We start from the raw sequence: 23,859 nt of genomic DNA on the forward strand, positions 1-23,859 counted from the left end.
TAGACACACTAATGTAGCTGTCCTCTTGTTCAGTTGTGCACCTGGGCCTGCGACTCCTCTTTCTATTCTGGTTAGAGCCAGTATGCACTGTTCTATGAAGGGAGTAGTACACAACATTGAACGAGATCTTCAATTTCTTGGCAATTACTTGCATGGAATAGCCTTCTGTTCTCAGACCAAGAATAGACTGACGAGTTTCAGAAGAAAGGTCCTTGTTTCTGGCCATTTTGAGCCTGTAATCGAACCCACAAATGATGATGCTCCAGATACAGGGGGCGGCAGGTAGCCTAGTGGTTAGAGTGTTGGACTAGTAACTGAAAGGTTGCAAGATCGAATCCCCGAGCTGACAAGGTCAAAATCTGCCTGAACAAGGCAGTTAACCCAGTGTTCCTAGGCCATCATTGAAAATAAGAATTTGTTCTTAACTGACTTGCCTAGTTAAATAAAGGTTAAAAAAATAAATACTCTACCCGTCTAAAGAAGGACACTTTTATTGCTTCTTTAATCAGAACAACAGTTTTCAGCTGTGCTAACATAATTGCAAAAGGGGTTTCTAATGATCAATTAGCCTTTTAAAATTATAAACTTGGATTAGCTAACACTAGGACCCTGTCCTTCAAAGATAAAGAATAAAAATCCAAATAACTTCACAGATCTTCATTGTAAAGGGTTTAAACACTGTCCCATGCTTGTTCGGTAAACCATAAACAATTAATGAACATGCACCTGTGGAACAGTCATTAAGACACTAACAGCTTACAGACGGTAGGCAAAAGAAAGATGCCCAGGGTCCCTGCTCATCTGCGTGAATGTGCTTTAGGCATGCTGCAAGGAAGCATGAGGACTGCAGGTGTGGCCAGGGCAATAAATTGCAATGTCAGTACTGTGAGACGCCTAAGACAGCGCTACAGACATCCTCCTCCCTCATGTGGCACCCTTCCTGCAGGCTCATCCTGACATGACCCTCCAGCATGACAATGCTACCAGCCATACTGCTCATTCTGTGCGTGATTTCCTGCAAGACAGGAATGTCAGTGTTCTGCCATGGCCAGCGAAGAGCCCGGATCTCAATCCCATTGAGCACGTCTGGGACCTGTTGGATCGGAGGGTGAGGGCTAGGGCCATTCCCCCCAGAAATGTCTGGGAACTTTCAGGTGCTTTGGTGGAAGAGTGGGGTAACATCTCACAGCAAGAACTGGCAAATCTGGTGCAGTCCATGAGGAGGAGATGCACTGCAGTACTTAATGCAGCTGGTGGCCACACCAGATACTGACTGTTACTTTTGATTCTGACCCCCCCTTTGTTCAGTGACACATTATTAAATTTCTGTTAGTCACGTGTCTGTGGAACTTGTTCAGTTTGTCTCAGTTGTTGAATCTTGTTATGTTTTACAAATACACTGATGAAGACAGCTTGGCTGTCAACGTTGGTAATTACATTTTTGCATCTGAGCTCCTAGAGTGTGCGGCTCTCTTTAATTTTCAAGCATGCAAATATTTACACATGTTAAGTTTGCTGAAAATTAATGCAGCTGAATGTGTGTGTGTGTGTGTGTGTGTGTGTGTGTGTGTGTGTGTGTGTGTGTGTGTGTGTGTGTGTGTGTGTGTGTGTGTGATATATATATATATATATATATATATATATATAAGAAAAAATGTTAACTAGGCAAGTCAGTTAAGAACTAATTCTTATTTACAATGACTGCCTACATCGGCCAAACCCGGACGACGCTGGGCAAATTGTGCGCTGCCCTATGGGACTCCCAATCACGGCCGTTTGTGAAACGGCCTGCATCCGAACCAGGGTGTCTGTAGTGATGCCTCTAGCACTGAGATGCAGTGCCTTAGATTGCTGTGCAACTCGGGAGATGTGTGTGTGCGCGCACATATTTTTGTGTACTTTTTACCCCTTTTTTTCTCCCCAATTGGTAGTTACAGTCTTGTCCCTTTGCTGCAACTCCTTTACAGACTTGGGGCGGCAGGGTAGCCTAGTGGTTAGAGCGTTGGATTAGTAACCGAAAGGTTGCAAGTTCAAAACCCGGAGCTGACAAGGTACAAATCTGTTGTTCTGCCCCTGAACAGGCAGTTAACCCACTGTTCCTAGGCTGTCATTGAAAATAAGAATGTGTTCTTAACTGACTTGCCTAGTAAAATAAAGGTAAAATAAAATAAAAAAGGTTGAGAACCACACAACCTCCAATACACGACTCCGTCAGTCTCTCGGTCCTAGCTTTGATGCACCTTGTACTGTCTCTGTCTTCTAGATTGGGGTTCCCAAACTTTTTCACTCGGGGGGGCCCCCCATCCAGCATTGGGGAACACCGCAAATATAGCTTTTGATGCTAGCAGGGTTATCGTTAGGTTGTAGCATTTGGTTTACTTTAGATTTTAGAACCATAAATGTTGGTGATAACTAGCTAGCTAAGCTACTGTGTTTATACACACACACTAGATAAGAGCATTTGCTAAATGACAAAAATGTGTTGTAACGAAGCTTGCAAGTAATTTCCATATTTCCTCCTTTCCCACATCTGTGCAGCTAGACTGATTTGTAATGGAGCTGCCCAATTACACCAGGCTGCTGATGCAGCAGCTCCGCGCCCTGAGGAAGGAGGGTAAGTTCTGCGACTGCTCTATCATCGTGGGGGACACCCCCCATCGCACCCACAAACTGGTGCTGGCCGCATCCAGTCTGCTATTCAGGTTGAGTAATTAACCATTATTTTCAATAAAGCAGCTTTGTCACCTGTAGTGTCCAATGAAATAGCAATGGCCTTAATTATGAACATTTCATAGCCTACGGAACACACATTGTAATACATATCCTACAGTACACCCACAACAAACCACTCCTCTGTCTCAGGTCTCTGCTAGAGGGCACAGGCAGCATCTGCATCGACACAGACTTAGTGTCTTCCCAGGAGTTTTCCTGCGTGCTGGACATGGTGTACACCGGAAAAATGTCCCCAGGGAAACACAACTTCACCCGCATCATCATCGCCGCCGCAGACAGCCTGCAGATGTTCGACGTGGACAACAAGAACATCGACACCAACCTGATGAGGCAGTCGACTACACAACCAGTCTCACCTCCACCCACCGCCACCCAATCACAGCTCAAACAGTTTCAGAGCCAGGGGGCCAAGCACACAGCTTCCCCAGAGACAGCTGCCCCTAGCATTGGAGAGTGTGGTGTGAAGATTCCCTTCACCTGGACTCCAGAGGGGACAAAGGTGGGTGAGGGAGGTTTGGAAGGTGGAGTGACCACAGAAGCCAGAGTGACCACAGCAGCCAAACATAGCGAGTCAATGAATGTGAACGAGGACAGGAAAGAGAAGGCCGGCCCACCATCTAAAAGAGCTCACCTACAACTTCCAGAGAGCACAGGTGGGTTTCAATTCAAATGGAATAAAACTTTATCACAATGTTCTGTATCCGTTTTTTTATGCTCAGGTGACTAAGATTGTATTTCCTGGTTGCAGCTGACGTGGACCCCCTGTCTCAGGGAGGTGCCAATATGGTTGGAGATGGAGGATGTGCAGCAGTGGCTGAGAGCACTGCAGACCTGGGACGATATCTCCTCTGAGGAGAAACAGGTGAAACTTAGGCATGATTGGAAGACAGTGGTCTCTAATCTGACAGAGCACACAATTCAACACAACACTCCAGTCATTAAAGTGTGTGTGTGTCGACCACTGTGTGTGTGAACCACTCTTCCTCCACAGCGTTTACAGCATTATTATATCAGGGGATACTGTCGTGATGTGAGGGAGATCCCAGGGGTCCTGCTGTGTTCCATAGGCTCCAGAACAGAGGTGAGGGAGAAAAGGAGTTTCTCAGCCCAGACACTACTCACCCTGCTGGGCCTGCTCAAGGAGTTTAACCCCCATTTGGTAACACTGCTGCTTTGAAAGGAGAGAACAGCAGACAGGGAGCTAAAGGTACAGAGTATGAGAAATAAGGGCAGTGGCCAGTCTGTTTCAGTTTTAGCCAACATGTTCTGCAAGACAATAACTGAGGTTGACTTAAGTGTGTTTGACTTAAGTTTGTTTATGTGATCCATCCATCTCTTTGTTGTGTTTGGATTTGTCTAGACCCTTCTCAGCCAACAATTAATGATCAATCAATTCATAAATGATTTACTGCATTGATCCACAGGCTCCGAGGCTGAAGAACCGGAGGAGCAGCCCTATACACCCACTACTGTAGACGCAGACATAGCCGAAGAGGAGGAAGATAAGAATGAAGGAGAAGAAAGGGAGAGGAAGACTAGATCCAAGGCTAAGCAATCCTTTAACAATAAGTGTGGTATGATGGCCCACACCAAGCACTGTAACATGTCCCAGGAGACCATGCTGCAGTGCCCTGAGTGCCCAGAGGAGCTGCCCACATTGCGGGCACTACAGCTCCACCGCAACAAGGCACACCCAGAGTCCGAAGCCGCCAAGAAGAAATGGCCACAGGTGTCCTGTGATATGTGTGGCAGGACCTTCGCTCACCCCTTGGGTGAGTTGTCCTGATCAAGGCTGCGAATGTATTGTGTTGGTGTAAAGGTTCTGTGTATTAAAACACTTTACATTGAAGGGGATTGACTCACCATCTTACCCACTACTTATGTATAGCAGACCTACCAGGTCTTAACCATTCTGCAGGAATACCTGCTGTGATATAAGTGTCTAAAGTTTCATTGACTCTGTGGGGAGTCCTGCAAATCAAATCAAATTTTATTGGTCACATACACATGGTTAGCAGATGTTAATGCGAGTGTAGCGAAATGCTTGTGCTTCTTGTTCCGACCGTGCAGTGATATCTAACAAGTAGTCTAACAATTTCACAACAACTACCTTACACACTCAAGTGTAAAGGAATGAATAAGAATATGTACATGAAGATATATGGATGAGTGATGGCCGAACAGCATAAGCAAGATGCATTAGATGGTATAGAGTACAGTATATACATATGAGATGAGTAATGTAGTGTATGTAAACGTTATATAAAGTGGCATTGTTTAAAGTGACTAGTGATACATGTATTACATCCAATTATTAAAGTGGCTAGAGATTTGAGTATGTTGGCAGCAGCCACTCAATGTTAGTGGTGGCTGTTCAACAGTCTGATGGCCTTGAGATAGAAGCTGTTTTTCAGTCTCTTGGTCCCAGCTTTGATGCATCTGTACTGACCTCGCCTTCTGGATGATAGCAGAGTGAACAGGCAGTGGCTCGGTGGTTGTTGTCCTTGATGATCTTTTTGGCCTTTCTGTGACATCGGGTGGTGTAGGTGTCCTGGAGGGCAGGTAGTTTGCCCCCGGTGATGCGTTGTGCAGCCCTCACTACCCTCTGGAGAGCCTTACGGTTGTGGGCGGAGCAGTTGCCGTACCAGGCGGTGATATAGCTCGACAAGATTCTCTCGATTTGAGAATCTGTCAATTTTGAGTGTTTTTGGTGACAAGCTAAATTTCTTCAGCCTCCTGAGGTTGAAGAGGCGCTTCTTCTTCACCACGCTGTCTGTGTGGGTGGACCATTTTGTTTGTCCATGATGTGTACGCCGAGGAACTTAAAACTTTCCACCTTCTCCACTACTGTCCCGTAGATGTGAATAGGGGGGTGCTCCCTCTGCTGTTTCCTGAAGTCCACGATCATCTCCTTTGTTTTGTTGACGTTGAGTGTGAGGTTATCTTCCTGAACCAAGGGCCCTCACCTCGTCCCTGTAGGCCGTCTCGTCGTTGTTGGTAATCAAGGCTACCACTTTAGTGTCGTCTGCAAACTTGATGATTGAGTTGGAGGCGTGCGTGGCTACGCAGTCATGGGTGAACAGGGAGTACAGGAGAGGGCTGAGAACGTACCCTTGTGGGGCCCCAGTTTTGAGGATCAGCGGGGTGGAGATGTTTCCTACCCTCACCTCCTGGGGGCAGCCCGTCAAAGTCCAGGACCCAGTTGCACAGCAAGCGCACAGAGCACTTTGAAGAGAAGCCGTTTGCGTGTGAGGAGTGCGGGACCAAGTTTGGGGCCAACTAGTCACCTAAAGATATTTCAAAGTTAGATGTATTTATTTTTTACATTTATATAAATATGTCTTTGTTTTCACCCTCCTCTCTCTCTTTTTCTCTCCCCCCCACCCTGTCTCCAGACATCTCAGAGCTCCATGACTGTCATAAATGTCATCTGACTTTTCCCTCGTTGGAGGACCACTGGAAACACATCCAGGAGTGCCACCCCAAGGAGTTCCACCAGTGTCCTGAGTGCAACAAGATGTTCACCAACCCCGTCCTGCTGGAGAAACACATAGCTGTGCACGCTGGGGGAACACCATACAGCTGCAAGCTTTGCCAGAAGTCCTACCAGAAGTCCACACATTGGCCTATAGCACACACACCTTTATTCTCATGCTTTACTATTAAAGGATGAGTTGGTAAAGCCTTGTGCTTGCAACGCCAGGGTAGTGTGTTCAAATCCCAGGAACACCCATATGTAAAATGTATGCACACGTGACAAAGTTTCTTTGGATAAAAGTGTCTGCTAAGTGGAATATATTATATTACTTATCATATCTTTCCGCACACAACAAATGTCAGGCCTGTGGTATCATAACCGTACCAGCCACCCAGAGGTGTTTGCAGGACAGACCCACCGACAGCTCTAGTCTCTGATGCAGTGCAGCGTATGTTGTAAGTTCTTCCCTAGTGCCAGGAGCCTGGCCAAGCACCAGAGGAACCCAGGTGAGGACACCCACAGCTGGGGAGAGACCCAGGAAAGGTTTTCAGACCTAACCTACCCTGTCCATGTTATTACATTACAACCCCCCCCCCCCACACACACACACACACATTTTATTTGCTTGGGTACCCAACTGACATAATATCTTCTTATTGTTGTTGTTGGTTTAGTGTTGTCCATCCCTGTTAAGGAATATGCCATTTGGGGTGTATTATGTATTCCTTCCAATCCCTTGTGTCTCCTAAGGGCATGTTTGATTCTGACGTGCTGCTGGTGGGGAATCCAGACCTGCCATCAGGTAAGAGCTGTGATGTCTTACTGCTATACACCTAACATACAGTTATATCTGTCTGTGGCCGTGTCTGCTCTCTGTGCATGTGTATTGAGCTCTTCTCCTCTGTATCCTCCCAGACTCATCAGTGGTGAAGTGCCTGTACTGTCCCAGCCTGTTCCACCAGCGAGGCTGAGATGCATGAGCACGCCAGCACTAAGCATTTTAGCCAGGAGGGGGCAGTGTTCAGCTGCTCTCTCTGCCTGCTGGTCTGCCCCTGCCAGCTGTAGCTCCAGGAGCACTTGCTCTCCTGCCACATAGAGGCGCTAGAGGAGCAGGAGCAGGCCTCCAGCTCCCAGATGGTAAAATGCATCCTATAAATCAAGCCTTAAAACTCTAACCCCTAAGCACTTCCGAAAGGGTTGAATAGGGGTAATGGCCCCATCTATCCCTCTGATAGACTAAGTGTAATTTTTCACCGTGTAGAGCCCCACAGTGGAGGTGTCATAATATCCATAAAATCTAGTTGTCGAACAGGAAAATGGTTCCAATCATTTTTCCACCATTCATTTTTCCCATAGACTATTTTAGAAAGGCTTCAAATAAGGCCTGTTTCGTGTAGGTTTACCCTGGTGTGACGTTTTGATAACCATGTAAATCTGTCTCGGACAAGGTGACCTTTTTCAATATATTCGGCTCCATTTACTCTGATTCAAATGCAATTGGCATCAAAATAGACATCAATACAAAATGAAAAGTCCCTGCAAGGTCCTGCATGTCATCTCTAGCAGACACCTTTGCTAACAGGTTTCACAAGACAGTTCACAGAATTGTCCATTTAAAGAAATTTAGACAATTTATTTGTTACTACATTAAACTAACGTTAGATAGTTAATCCAGAGATTCTTAGCTTTGTCTAAATTCGGCAGTCTCGCCCAGATCATCATGGCATTTGTAGTTCTTTATGATCGCCACATTAGCAGCTAATCATCGTTTCATTTTTGGGGGGTAAATACATGCCTATAATGATAAGAGACACCTTGTCCTAGAGAGATTTACACTGTTATCAAAACGTCACGCCAGGGTAAGCCGATCAACATATTTCCCTGTTTGACCGCTAGGTTTTATGGGTATCATGACTCATACTATGGTACTCTATTGCTTATAATATCCAAAGCACTTAGTCAAGCGTGTATACATAATTTATTTTAAACATATGGGTGATCTACACTATTGAATAGGGGTTGGGACGACAGGGGGTGGCTTTGGCTCTAGGCGCTCCTATATGTTTTCTCCTATCTCATACAGTATATCTATGTTAGTAACTATGGGAAGATAGTGAAATGTGAATGACATGTCATTCCTCCTATTAGGTGATTGAGACAGAGGACACTGCTGGTGGGGCAGAACAAGTGATCTCTATGGACCAATCCCATCAGGTGTTTTTTGCCCTGGGAGACGGAGAGGATGGTCTCTCAAGCACGGAGGTGATGGTGGTTAACCTGGAGGACCTACCGAACGGAACCGTCACCTTTATATGTGGAGGTGACCTCTGACCCCTAGTCTCTACTTCCTGGAGAAGGAGGAACTGTCCTAGCAATAGTGGCAGCTTGAAATGAATGAAACAAACTTGACACTGGCAATGCCACTGGTTTTGTATCCTGTAATAGCTGTAAATATTGAGATGGTGTGTACGCTTATACACTAAGTGACAAAGCGTAACCTTTGAACCCTCAGGATTGGTGTCTTTGTATTAATAATCACTCTGTTATTGCCCTGTGTAGAGCTGTGTATGAATCTTTAGTATTTATTTCCTTTTGAACTGGCGTGTGAAGCCTTGCTGTATGAGTGTTGTACACAGTTGGTTGATAAATCTGTGAAATCCAGCACCGTATGAGTTTTTTTTTTAAACACTACTTTCCAGAACCTTTAAATAATATTTACCAACAATAGAATTATTCCTCAAACAAATAATGGGATTCAAGGTTTTTATTGAGACACAACACATCAGCAGGTTCACAGCAACCTTAGTTGTCTATTGCCGCAAGCTTACATTAATGGTTCACTAGACGGAATCATAGCACAGCGTTAGTCAGTCTGGTGTATATGCACGCTTGACTGAGGAGGTATGTGCCTCCTTAAAACGAACCCAAATTACTGACCATTAATATATACTCAGCTTATTCAATGAACACACTTGAGGTCGATATTGCCGTCAAACACAGATCTATATATGATTAGATTTCCCCTACCTGATATTAATGCTAACAGGGGGATGAGAAAATATCTACTGCTGGATCAGTGGTTAGTGGTCACTTCTTCTTCTTAATCTTTTCCCATGTATTCTTACAAATGAAATAAAAAGATATGTGATTGTGTCTCAATGTAATCGAGGTATGAAATGATTGTTATTTTCAAATAAAATCTATTTTTGGACTTAGTTGTGGTCAATTTGCAGTGTTATGTGCAAATGTACATAATTATGTTCCGGCCCCCTGACAATTTGCTCTGACAAAAAACATTCCGTGGCTCAATCTAGTTGCCGACCCCCGATAAAAATGGGTTGGTAAAATACACATCCACATAGCTGCTCTGCTCACAACCACACATTCAGGTTGATACACAGTAAAGTAGGTACTGTATTCCCTTAAACCATCCAGATACAGTAGTGTCTCAGAGTTATTGTTTGCTGGATAAAATTTGCAAACTAGCATCTAGAGAAACAGATGAAGCAAAGGAGACGACTTCAGTTACATCCGCTCTGTCCCAGTAGTGGTCCGCTTTCATAAGCCTCTCAGGGCAGGTCCCATACAAGGTCATCAGGATACAATGGCCACACCCAGGTGTTTATAGGTGTGTCAGCACAACAAACGTTGTCTCCAGTTAGTCGATTGTATATGTACTTGTGTAAGACTGTGTGCCAGGTTATAATCTTTCAAGATACCTAGTATGTATATCTGTGTCCAGTGGTGGTGGTGCCTGGAGTGGTAGTATACTGTAATTTTACCAAACATTTCCCTTAACGGCCCGCACGGTGAAGGAAAGGCGCCCTGTGTGAAAAATTGGTAGAGCATGGCACTTTCACAGCCAGGGTTGTGGGTTTGATTCCCGGGGAAAACCATACATAAAATGTATACACACGACTGTAAGTTGCTTTGGATAAAAGTGTCTGCTAAGTGGCATATACTATATTATATACAAATGATATGAGAAACAGTGACATACTCTGAATGACTTAAAATGATAAATCTCATATTAGTCTTTCACACTCTGTGCCAGTAGGCTAATAGTAGGCCTACTACTGAAACAAACATGAGTCTGTCATTCACAGGTTTCAGATATATTTTTAAAGCTAAACATTCTGATCTGATCCATCAGCCATTGATAGGCTTATACCTTCACTACACTACTTTTATATGCAATGTGGGGATTAAGGAGTATATGCAATGCCCACTGAAAAATACCTGGGTAAATGGCATATACCGACTTATACCCTCCACTACACCATTGTCTGTGTCTGTCTTTTAAGATACCAAATATGTACAAGTAACTGCCAAAATAAAAGTGGAAACACTTGAGTAATGAGGGACACAAAGTATATTGAAAGCGGGTGCTTCCAAACAGGTGTGGTTTCTGAGTTAATTAAGTAATTAAAATCGCATCATGCTTAGGGTCATGTATAAAAATGCAGTGCGGGCCATTATTTTGGCAACCATGGCTATGACAATTCCCCCATCCACAAGGCATGAGTGGTCACTGAATGGTTTGATGAGCATGACAACAATGCCAAATTAGGAGAGGAAGTCAAGTCATCATTATTCCTTGTTTGCCATTATAGCTAAGATCCAATGGTGGTTATTGGTGAGAGTGGAGATGGGCTCAATCTGAGGGATTGGGACGGGTGGCTGGGAGGGCATCAGACATTTCCCTGAAGGATGTGTGATGCCTCTTCACTCATCTCACTTCGGTCTTTCGGTGGACCCACTCTCCCCAAGTAGAGCCCCGCCAGCCACTATACTTTAATTCACAAGGTATTATAAACTGACCACAGTATTTAAAGATGCACTATGCAGAAATCGCACCGCCATTTCCTGGTTACTAAAATTCTAATAGTTATTATTTCAGTTTAAGTTTAAGACAAAACAAGCAAGTATAGTGTAGAGAATAACTGTAGTATCTAAACCCGCTGTGAAATATATTTTCCATAACCAAAAATATTGTATTTCCAGCTGTTTGAAGCTGGCGTACAAAACCAAAAGTAAGACAGAAAACCAAAACTTAAAAAACAGGAAGCATAGAAAGAGCACATAGAACAGATCTACTGCTCCTTAGATTTGCTTTCAAAGAAAATGATAGATCTTTAACTCATATTTATTTGTGCATTTTGTCAGGTCACCCAAACAGTTACATATTTGAAGCTTTAAGTGGCAGTCTTTCGCCAATGTATTTACAATGACATAATCCAGTCTTTTGGTACATTAGGAGATGAGTTAGAGTTTATAAGCCCTAAAAAGGCACAAAGTACAAAGAAGTACTTGCTCTATGTCTTTGGTGTGTTCTCTGTTAAATGTTTGTTCAGCCTGTTCTATGTCACTGGAGATGCGGTGGGAACATGTGGGTCTGGACAGATGTGATGTCATTGATGTTTGTGTGCGTCTATCGTTTTTTTTGTTGCCTGTATATGTCTATATTGTTTGAAAAATGTAATGTAATCGTACAAAACAGTGAAGTTGTTCTGGCTCTTGGTGGTCCAACTCCCTATTAAGACACTTTATGTTGGTGTTATCTTCATTTTGGCAGTTACCTGTATGTCTATCTTTTAAGATACCAAGTATGTATGTCTGTGTCTATTGGCTACTGTATCTACTGTACTCTACTGTATGTGCGAGTCCACATCCTAGGATGCATACTTGGTATCTTAAAAGATAGACAGTGTTGGTATAATTCCTTTGCAGCGGAGAGGCATGACATGGCAGTGTACATGTCACAGCAGAAATAAGATGTGTCATAGAGCTTCATCTGCCACAGTGACATGACATGACAGTGTACATGTCACAGCAGAAATAAGATGTGTCATAGAGCTTCATCTGCCACAGTGACATGACATGGCAGTGTACATGTCACAGCAGAAATAAGATGTGTCATAGAGCTTCATCTGCCACAGTGACATGACATGACAGTGTACATGTCACAGCAGAAATAAGATGTGTCATAGAGCTTCATCTGCCACAGTGACATGACATGGCAGTGTACATGTCACAGCAGAAATAAGATGTGTCATAGAGCTTCATCTGCCACAGTGACATTACCTAAAACTACTACAACTAGACGTAGCTGGTATTTTGGTATAGTAGTACACTTCAGCCAGTGTTTGTGTGTGCATGTTTATGCCATTAGGATCACTTACTGCACTAGACATACAAACAGGATGCCAGGAAAAGAGACCTGAAACACAGATGCATTGTTTAAATATAGATTACTACTGTAGTCATCAACCCTAGTCCTTGGGATCAATGCTTTGCTGGTTTTTTCTCCAGCCCAGCACCAGAGCAGCACTCTGATAATTGATCAACTGATACTTGATCAATACTTGTGATGCTTTCGTGCTGGTGTGGAACAAAACCCACCAGTTCCCCAGGCCTGCAGGTTTTGTGCTGAAGAAAGGTTAGGATGTCATGTCAATAGAGCAACAAATTACTGTTGTATGACGCCAGTACAGTTAGTAGTGACAGACATTTAGGGTACTCACTTGTTCCAGACAGTAGTGAAATCAGCACAGTGAGACCAAAGGCAATAACATGGGCAGCGATCACAGCGACCCTCCGCATCCACACATGGAGCCAGAACTCGCTCATCCCCAGCCCCTCGCCGACCGGGCTGTACTCCACATCAGCCCGCATCTCCCCTCGGCTATTTGATAGCATTCAGACTGACTGTACAACGACAAACCGACGGTATCTGTACAGTTGCAGAAACATGGTGAATAGTTCGAAGATGAATATGGTCAGTTATTCTTCTTGAACCGTTGGCGCCAGTTTACCTGTGACCGCGCTGGGGACTCTTAACGTTAGCGCTGCAACAATGTCACAAACTGTTGACCAAAACATCACAAGAAAACGATGTCGCGAAACGAGACATGCAGTCTCTTCAATGGATTAGTCGACACTCGACAGTAAATCCCCTCCAGTTTAAGAGATTATGAAAGGGCAGCGTTTTCCCGTTCCGCACCTCCATAGACTAAATCAAATTCCAATCCGGCCGGTTTCATTCCGGGACATCCCGCAGACAACAAACCGCTTAAATCTAGCAACCACTTTTAGTCCTGCGCAATTAAAATACTGTACAACTACTGGTTCAAATCGATCAGGTGGGTTCTTCAATCCACTTCCTGGGGATGACCAATTGGTGGATAAGACATTTTACAGGTTTGCACTAGATTGCACAGCCAAAGTCAAAATGGCTATATCGTAATAAATCATTAATGAAAACAAAAACGAACTTTTTGGACTTAATATTAAGTTAGTATGGTGGTTAAGGTTAAGTTTAGGTTCAACATCACATTTTAGGAAGATAAAATGTAGAAATGGGCTGGGCTAATGACTGTGGCAACTAGTGACGACCTTTCAGAGGCTTGGAGAAAGAAACATCGCGACCTCAGATCAGGGAGACATCCGGTACTTCAGCAGCACGAGCCGGTATCCTATCAGGAAGAGCGCGCATTGTCCTAATTGCACGCAGTCGTTATAATTACGTAACGGTTGATATGAACGAGGATGAATGTGTCTATATCATATAAAAAACACAACCTCTCAAAAGGGAGTGGCCCCAATTGCATTGACATGACGTGAAGGAATGCAGTCCATTGGGCGATAAAATGTTATCTGAGCGCTCCTTGACGCAAAGGTGTGTCGCCTACCCTAATGGTATACAGGCATCATACAACAGTAATTAGACAATACAGTGAGATAATTTCTCAGACTGCCATGCTTGTATAAAATAAAACGGTATTTGGGACACAGAAGTATCTGTCAAGGGTGCAATAAATAATTTTTGGGTAACCCCGCTCCTCCTATACCAGCCTCGTAATAAAGGAATGGCCACAACTTCAAGCAAGTGTAAAGGATATTTTTAATCAATTTTTATAAACCAACATATTTATTTAGCAGCATAACCAGAAGGTCTTGAGGTATTTCTAAATTCATACACAGAAATTCACATGTCCCCTTTGTCCTGCACACACTCAACAACAGCAGCAAACTCACACACCGACTCAGGAACTGAACACATAACTCATACTTTATTGGTCATAAGCACTCTCGCTCACACACACACGCACACACACACCTACCTGTACACTCATATAGGAGTCAAAAGACATACACACACAAACATTGGCTTGAATATCAAGTCACACTCACACATCTCTTGAGTCCTGTAGCCACAGTCTGAGGCATGATGTCTGACAGCACAGGCAGGGCTGACTCCCTCAGTAGCTTGTAAGGCAGGCACTCTTAATGGTGCAGTTTTGGCTGTGGAGAGAGCAGGAAGACGACAGTCAAATGGCTGCTTTATAGTCACAAAAACTAGGATAACATAACATAATTGTACTATATGTAGATAAGGAATATGTTATATAATCGTAAATTGCAACATATTACTTATAACAACTGCCTCAACCCACCTTCTGTGTGCCCATTTTCTTCTCCACCCCACCAGGCAGTGTTCCCCCCTTACTGTCCTTCCAGGGGTAGAAATTAGAGTGAGGGGAGGAGGGCAGGCGGTGCGGTTTGGAGGGGGGAGAGGGTTCACTGCTGCCCCCCTTGCGTTTCTTCCCCAGACCCCTGTGGTCGTACCCCGTCGCCCCCCTCCCGTGCAGTCCTGAGTCCCCCCTGCGGAAGTGAGGATCGGGTGGGGAGGAAGTGTGTCCAGAGGGTGGGTGTGTCCGTTTAAACAACCAGGCAGATGCTGGTGAATGGGGCTCCGAGGGGATGGCTGGGGGCGGGGTTTGCTGCTGGGGGAGAGGGTGCCATTGGTCTGGCTGTGAGGGGTGGGCGGGGTGGTCTTAGAGGAACTGGTTGGGGGCCGTCTCCGGTCCTGTAGGATGATAGAGTTCCTGTCTGGGCCGGAGTGCTCACCCTCCTGTGATGGGGCTTCACGTTTACAGAGTGCTGCTGCTGCCGCCTCCTCCTCTCTGAGTCTCAGTTGCTGCTTGCTGGGTCGCCCCACCGGGTTCTTGGGCCTTCCGGGACCTAGCGGTCGCCCTGGACCTGCCTCGCGGACAGGAGGGGGCGCAGGGGCTACAATATGGCTGCCACTGCCACTGGAATTCTCTGATTGGTTAATGGCTGTGGAGTGGGAAGCGATTTGTAGGCGTGTCTCCCTCCCTGGTCCATGGGAGGAAGGCCTGAGGGATGGGGTGGTTCTGTGGCTTCCTGTCCTGACTTTAGAATGTAGAGAGGAAGAGAAGGATGAGGAGGGAGAGGAAGAGGAGATGCTCTTCACAGAGGGACTTTGGGACTGGAGGTCTGATGCTTGAGGTATTTTCCTGCAGAGAGAAAATATATCTGTATTAGATCCAGACAGAAAACTACAATTCAATACTTTGTCCAGAGAGGAAACAATCAGGAAAAGAGCACTATGTAGCCGTTATGCCAAACTGTTACACCAGTAGACCTCGTATACAGCTCCCACAGGACAGACATTGAAAGAAATCTTACTTCCAGAGGTGTGCGCTGATGTGCTGCTCCACCATGGCATTGAGCGCCGACCGAAGGTGGTGGAGCCGCCGGTCAAAGGTGTACACACCATGACCCATCACATAACTGCCAAACGAACACCCCTAGGTAGAGGACAAGAGACCGAGCACGGGGAATTAGGGGAGTGATAACACGGCCCGTGTTGGCAACATTCTTGCGTTGTACAGCTGTCAAAAGGTCAACACACTGCAGTAATAATACTAGGAGTAGTTGTTGACATCCTGTAATCTTACCGCGGCTGGTTTAGGGTGCCAAGAGGACGAGGGGTATTCGATTGGTTCCTCGGGCCCCTCTCCCTCGCTCTCGTCGCTGGAAATGCCCCCATGGGTGAGGGGTGATGGGGCTTGGGTGCTACCCTCCTCTTGACAAGGTTTTTCCTCCTCTGGAGCACTCTCTGAAGAAGCCCTGGACCGACTGAAGACAGACATTCATATTTGGACCACATCTACCACAAGACCTTTACTATGATTTGACCACAGTTGATAACATTAGTCCTCCACCTGAAGGCAGGGTTGTTGGTGAGGGGCCTCCTGCAGTGTGGGGGTGCTAGGGGGTCCCTCTGGGCCTCTGGGCTGGGGGACCGGCATGAGCCACTCCCCTCCTGGGTCTGAGCGCCCCGCTCACGGATCCGGACACCAGTCTTCAGCTCGGTCACCAGCTGGTCAAAGTTTTTACTCCGACCAGAAACCTTCCTCCGCTGGTGAATAGAGTGAATCTAAGGAGAAGAGAAAGAAACAGACGAGGGAGACAAACTACACATTAATCCTTGTTTTGTTGATCAAATTTATTTCTTACACAAAGATTTGGTCAACTTCAAAAAAATTACATTCTGCCTGTGCTTCTAGTACGGTGAATAAATGGGTGATGCTGTCCAAACTCCCTTCTGTTTTTTAAATGAAAACTATAGCACCCAGCCCCTATGACAGCCAAGTCCTAGGAACTCCCGATGGTCTGACATGAGTGATTGAAACCAATCTAGTTCACAAATTTTAGGATATTGGTAAATCTGTTCTCTCATCAACACATTCTGAGGCACAGATGGGTCTGAGACATGGTGGGATTCATTACCATTTAACTGTGCTGCTAGAGATGACCTGAATCACATAACATACGCCTGAGACAATCTGTTCAGAGCAGCACAAGGGTTGGGGATGAGGGGAAGACCTGGCTTTGGTACTTCCAAGCAGACAGGAAACTAGAGCCTAAACCACCATGAGAGATTTGTAGAAAGCACTTAAAAAGAGGCAACATTTCATCAACAATATGTAGGTATAACAGCTGATGGCAATAGACTGCTGTATCAAATAGTCTTGGTAAAGAGATTAAGAAAGATAGTGTGGCTGTCTGAACGAGAAGCGAGGGAGCGAGGCAGTCTGAACGAGGCCACCTGAACGAGGGAGGGAAGCCGTTTCCTCAGGTCCTTTCCCTTTACATGGGGTTCTCTGCTCCTGCCTACACGTGACCCCTCTTTGCACTGAGCGACACGGCCGGGTTCCTCTTTTAGACAAACCAGCAGCCTGCGCGACACACACACACTTCCTGTGCTCCCAGCTCTAGACAGTGGCCATGTGAGTACTTTGACAAAAGCCTCATCTGAACTTGAAGTAATCACTGACCTAACATCGCGGGATGGGTGAAAGTAAGGTTTCTACTACTTTGCAGTCACCTTCCTATTCATGTCAGATCAGTGATTTTAATAACGAAAGGAGGAGGTCGTAGCACTAACTACACCAGGGCTCTAGGACTAGGGGTCATATTTAATTCCACAATGTCCTCAATGCCCTACACAAAATACCCCTTCCCTTATATGTCAGATTCTTCAAATATGAAGGCAACACCATAATCACGAAGCAACATGATATTTAGACGCAGTGTATTATGCTGCTATAGCAACAAATTGCTGAAGTGTAGACAACAGGAGACAGGTGAGAGGAAGAGAAAATAACGTAAAATGGAGATAAATTAGTCACCCTCATAATCCAAAAGGGGCACTCCACAATTAGGCCTACTAGTAACGTCATCCATTTTTTGTTTAAAAGTATCTGTATGAAATCCATGCCCGATGTGACATCATAAATGGAAGTAATTACTATGTTATCTACTGGGTACTAGTTTTGAAGGTGACCATTATCATTGGAGCTCCTCCTATTATCATAGGATAGTAATAACCTAGATATCTCTTATCTGTGTCTGATAGTTCCCCTTTTCTAAATGCGCCAAATCGTCACAGAAAAATAAAGAGCCAAGTTATTACTCTCCAGTGGTGTAAAGTACTCAAGTAAAAATACTTTAAAGTACTACTTAAGTCGTTTTTTGGGGTGTCTGTATTTTACTTTACAATTTTTATATTTGATAACTTTTACCTTACTACAATCCTAAAGAATAAATGTGTACTTTCTCCTACATACATTTTCCCTGACACTCAAAAGTACAATTCACACACTTATCAAGAGAACATCCCTGGTCAGCTCTACTGCCACTGATCAGGCGGACTCACTAAACACAAATGCTTTGTGTGTAAATTATTCATTTAATAGGATCTCCTTATTCATTTAATAGGATCTCCGTGGGCCTAATAGTAAAGAATTGTTGTTGAACATGTATTACCTTTTAATGTGGCATTAACATAAACAGCTATGTTTTAATCTGATTGCCAAGCAAACACTTCAAAAGGCTCCCTGCGCACGTTCGTCCACCTGAAAATAATTTCCACAGCCATACAGTGCAACTGCCATTTGATGAATGTAAAGAGACATAACAAAACACAAATAAGTGTAAGGGATGACATTGACATTCAGTCTACACTTATAACGTGAATTGATGCATCCACTGTCCTCACGTGTCTCGGTCACGCGTCTCTGCCTTCGCAAAATGTTACTGTTATCGTTGAACCACCTCCCATTTTGGAGCCCATTCCACAAGTTTTCCGGTACATTTGCAAATGTTCATGCGGTTGACATGTGGTAATGATAAATAGTGTAACAGCCAACAGTGGTAATTGTTGTGACAGGCTCATGTTCAACCGGTATGGCATTATTTCTTCTACTCGTCTCAGACTTACTTTCACACCAAGTGTTGCCAATGCAGCGACTTTGTCACTGTATTTAATGTGTTTTCAGACCCCTCCAACGACTTTTATTGGTAAGAGGATAGTGACAAATTCCACTACTTTTCAGGCTGCCTTTGGGAAGTTTTGACACTGAAGATTTCTATGGTTTTGATAGCATTTAGAGACTTTTCCCACTAAATTCTGCCGCAAACGAGTGTCACAGCCATGGTGCACAAGGTGTGTGTGTGAGTGGGGGGGCGCTGCAGGAGAGAGGGCAAAATTGGTGCTGTGACGTCATCGCTAGGACAAGAAGAGGAGACTGGGATAGGGGAGGAGAATGAGAGCTTACATGAGAGGGTGAGTGTGAACTTACATTGCAAGTTAGGAGACGAGTGCAGACTTTCTTCCTCTCGGAGTCCAGTACTCCGCAGTGCTTGTCAAGATCACACTCTCTCCCTGGAGATGACAGGAAGAGAAGAGTGTCTTAATAGCAATCAAACGGCTGTGAATCAATAGTCTACACTAGCTTCCTTTCTTTGTGTCCTTCCTCTTTGATCACTAGTCTGGTAAGATGTCACTATTTTAAAACCAATCTATTCAAGAGACACTTGACCCAACAAACAGGTTCAGAGGGGGAGGCTTGTCTCTCTTTAAAAAGAAAAGAAAAAAAGAAGACTCACTGGAGGCCACTTTGTTGTAAGGTCTTGGTCCACGGAGATGGCCAGGCAGGGTAGGGACCGTTATGGCCTCCTTCCTCTGAGTGTGTGTCCTCTCACTGGTGGAGGGCCGGCCGGCTGGGGTGGTGGAGGGCCGGGCAGTGGAGGGCCGGTCGGGCGGGGGGTGGTGGAGGGCCGGCAGGGTGGGGGGTGATGGAGGGCCGGGCGGTGGAGGGCCAGCCAGGCGAGGTGGTGGTGGAGGGCCGGCTGGGCGGGGTGGTGGAGGCCCGGCCTGGCGGGGTGGTGGAGGACCGGCCGGGCGGGGTGGTGGAGGACCGGCCGGGCGGGGTGGTGGAGGACCGGCTGGGCGGGGTGGTGGAGGACCGGCTTGGCGGGGTGCCTCCATGGGGCCAGGGTGGGTCTCTGAGCGAGGGAGGTGGGGAGCTCAGGGGAGGCTCCAGGGGTGGAGGCTGCTTGAACACAGCTGATTCAGAATGGCCGCTGTGGGGGCTCTTATCCAGGTGGGAGTGGCTGAAGGGACAAGAGAGAATGAGAACATGGTCAGATGTTTAAAACACGGAAATTAATAATCAGAATACATTTAAAAAATACATCTCAGATGGTTATGGATACAATAAGATGGTTTCACCATGGAAAATAGAGAAAGATCACCCCCATTATCCAATCCCCCCCTCGTACTCAACGCCCACCCTTGATCCATCTAGCCCTTCCCTCTTACCGTACTCCTTCCTTGGGGGGCTTGGTGTGTCTGAACTGTGGGGGTGTGGATGGGGATGGGGGGGCTGCTCTTGGTGCCCCAGTCCCTTGCCTCCTCCCTTCCCAGGATGAGGTTGCGTGGGCAGAGGATGGGGAGTGGCTATGGCGGGGGCGCTGCTGGGGTGCTGGAGGGGTGGAGCGGAGGGGGGCGTACAGTTTGCTCAGAGGGCCGTGTCTCCTCTCACAATGCTTCTCAAAGGCCTGAGGCTTGACCACCTGGCCACAGTGGCTACACACCACCAAGTAGAAGTCATCTTGGCCCGGGTAGTGGCCGAAGATGGACATGTCTGGTGGGTGGGGAGCGAGAGGAGGAACAGGTGGTGAGAAATCACAAAGAAAGTATGTATAGACACACACATCACCGTGTCTCCCTCTCCGTGAAACACAGGAACAAAAGCAGGCAGACAAACACACACGAGGCAGCGTCTGTTAGACATCTGCTGCTGCAGACTGCCAGGCTGGTTGCCAGAGGGCACCTGGGTACAGAGAACAGTGCCCCCCAACCCCAAATTCATCTCTTAAGACAAGACACCCACGAGCACGAAAGGAAGAGAAATCAAATCTGGAAAGACACACACACACACACATTGTTTGGGACACACAAACACACACTTTGTGCTGCAGAGGCATGTTCGGCTGTGGCTAGCTAAGATGCCCGGATTAGTAATGTTAGAGGCAAATCTAAACCTAAGTATGAAGGATGTAATCTTACAAGCGTCCCAAAAAATACTTACCTTCCTTCCTAAGAGACATTGCCTCAGCTGCTTTCTTCCCATTCTTGCTGCAGTCATCTCCATCGGAGCCTGAAAACAGAGACTGTGACTGAGGTGTACATACAGGATACACATGCAAGGCTAGTGTAGTAACCTTTGGGTGCCTCTCAATAGTCAAGAGGAGGTTCCTCCATTAGATCTTCCTTTGATCCACAATGATCTGAAAGGCAGATCAAGTGAAAACAACATGGAAAACAAACACCTTTGCCAGTTCAGTTCTTCAACATCAGTGGATAAGGGAAGAGGAGATGAGGGAAAGACACTATTAAGAGTCATCCCCTTGTCTGTGTTGACTAGACAGGAAGTCAGGAGCAGAACCTGGACCTCTGGTCTCACAACTGGCACACAGATCAGAGATAAGCAGCAGGTACAGGTTCCATACAGGATGTATATATATATATAGGAATTCACTCAGTGTGGACGTAAATTTGGAAGAAAACTGGTTAAGTGACTTCATTTTGTATGGTGAATTTGGCACCTCTGTTGCTTGAATTAGGCTACGAACATGATATTTGACCTAATACACGTGTGCACTGATGAAATGATGTTCATTCACACACACACACTTGGAGCTTTGAAGACACGGATCTTGCCTGGCAACTAAAAAAATGAATTGTGCCTCGAATACACAGTATTTCCAAAAACTGTTGTTTTATTAGGTTCACGTCACCATTCCATCAATCGAATACGCCCTGAAATAAAAAGCTAGATTACCTAAATGTTACATGGTGGAAACAGCATCAGACTCCTCCTTCGTCACCGGTGTCTATCATACTGCTAGAAGTATTAGCTTAGCTTCATTGCTAATACGGCTAGCTAGCTTTCCATGGCAAGAAGTTGCTCGCCCAACCATCGCTACAACTAATACAAGACGCATTCCGCTGTAGGGCCATAGTTTTATTTAGGTGTGTGCCGTTGTAATGAGAGAATATTGTCAAATGGTTGCCATGGTCTGTCTGTGTACATAAAACGACATAACGAGGATCAAATAGAAACGATTATCACTTATTTTATGAGAAGACGGCGAATGCGCTAGGACCTGGGAGAGAGCAACACGTTAGCCTCCCAGCGCTAGGACCCAGCCGGGTCTTTGTTTGGGTAACATGGTTAAGGCTGCCGCCCGTTTCCTCGAAAATAACCCTCAACAGAATGACCATCGGTTTGATATCTAACAATACCAATGTCAAAGTGCTCCCTTACCTTCCGACGCAGTCACACTGGCTCTCTCGGCCCAGGCGCTCCAGCTTTCACCCACGAAATCATCGAGACTAGGCACCCGCCGTTCCAGAGCAGCCATTACTTTTACTGCGCGTTCACGCACCGCCATCATCACTGCGCGGCAAGTGACTTACGTCATAATCCGCGTCCACGACAGGGATGGGAAGTACCTGCGTGCGCATTCATGAAATGCCCGCATGTACCTGTAGAGTGGAGGTCACTTGACTCTCTTCAGTGTTTATGAATGTTATGGACGAGATGGGAAAGCCTTGCTATTTCAAGCTCTGTTGTACTTCAGTAGTAAACTTACAACTGAAATATACAAAGGTAGGGTGGCCAGCCCAGATTGGGTCCCCTGGTGTGCATGCACAACTCCAGTCCTTGAGGGCCACAGTCTGCTGGTTTTGGTCTGTCATGCACAGTTCAATGCCATAAACTGACCAGGCATTGCTTCTAGTTTCTCAGCTAACCACGTTTTTAGCAATCTGGTGCCTGACCGTACAGTCAATAACCTGGCGTGCAACCATTGGTTGAGGCATGCAACGTCTATACTGAACAGAGCCGTATTTTAAAAGCATGGGAACCGGTTGATAACGTTCTTTCACGTTCCAGACATTTTTTTCCCAGTACAATAAAAAAAAAAGCTCCTATGCAAAGACCTCCCCATCACTCAAACTTATTCCAGTGTCTGCCTGCCCGCTGAAAATCTTCGCCAACGTGTGCAGGCTACCTGCTCCCCCTAACCCTAAAAATATAGTTATCACGTTGCACATTGAATTTAAGTACAGAAAGGTAAGACGTGTCATTTTAATTATGCTGCTGCTATGCATGCAGATGCTTGTTAGCGAGCTAGCTCTGATCCAGATTTTTTTTAATAAAGCAAGATCAGTGTTTCCAATGACTCCAGTGTACATTGTGATCTTACCAATTATGAGTAGACATTGCCTAATTGGTTGATGTCATCTTTTTGACAAAACACACTTCATTTTTTATTTTTTTTTATTACTTATGTTGTTGGGGGTGGTGCTGGAGATGAATATGAAGCTGAAATTATAATTTGGACGACATTCAAAGTTCCATCACAGAAGCCGCTCCTCTGTAGGTATAATTCTATGGGACTAATTCAAATAATGCATGTCATAAAGAGATACCCAGCACTTCAACATTTCTGTCACATCTCACGCCCTACACTTGTCTGTCCAATGCATGGAAATAGCTTGCCCACTCCATAGAAAGCGGCTCTATCTGCACTGAATGGTGAAGTAGTTGAAAATGTTAGGCTAAATGTACAAAATAATTAAAAACGTCTCAGAGGTTTAAAAAGGAAAGATTGTTCATTTCTGGTTCCAACCGGTTCAGAACTTTATTTTGCTGGTCAACCTACCTCATACACTTGCACAACTTTTTGTTTAGTTTAGATGTAGATACAAAAGGGTTTATGGTTGGGACTGAGCATGAAATTGTGCCTTCTAGTCATATGAAGAAAACAGTATCCTTGTGCCCCCAAAAAAGCATTGTTACAATTACTTTGCAGCCATAGTTATATGAAACACAATAGTACCATCTTGTGGCTACAACATTAACTGTAGTCTTAATTAATTGGTAACATTACAGTCCGAGCAGAGTGAACAAACATCTGTACAG

The 23,859-nt window shown here is 45.3% G+C and overlaps 1 long non-coding RNA gene and 2 pseudogenes across 1 annotated transcript; 1 reads left to right on the plus strand and 2 right to left on the minus strand.

The window, feature by feature from the left end:
• Window positions 1-2,553: 2,553 nt before the first annotated feature.
• LOC115142856 (zinc finger and BTB domain-containing protein 40-like) lies at window positions 2,554-9,469 on the plus strand (annotated as a pseudogene).
• A 1,872-nt stretch (window positions 9,470-11,341) lies between these two features.
• On the minus strand, window positions 11,342-13,449 carry LOC115142864 (uncharacterized). The gene is made up of 2 exons (XR_003865572.2): window positions 12,736-13,449; window positions 11,342-12,431 (listed from the first exon to the last, which is right to left on the minus strand). It is a non-coding gene; the product is annotated as an uncharacterized LOC115142864 (long non-coding RNA).
• Window positions 13,450-14,096: 647 nt separating this feature from the next.
• On the minus strand, window positions 14,097-22,388 carry LOC115142872 (ataxin-7-like protein 2; annotated as a pseudogene).
• Window positions 22,389-23,859: the final 1,471 nt, after the last annotated feature.

This window comes from Oncorhynchus nerka, linkage group LG2 (assembly GCF_034236695.1).
Source record: "Oncorhynchus nerka isolate Pitt River linkage group LG2, Oner_Uvic_2.0, whole genome shotgun sequence".
NCBI lineage: Eukaryota > Metazoa > Chordata > Actinopteri > Salmoniformes > Salmonidae > Oncorhynchus > Oncorhynchus nerka.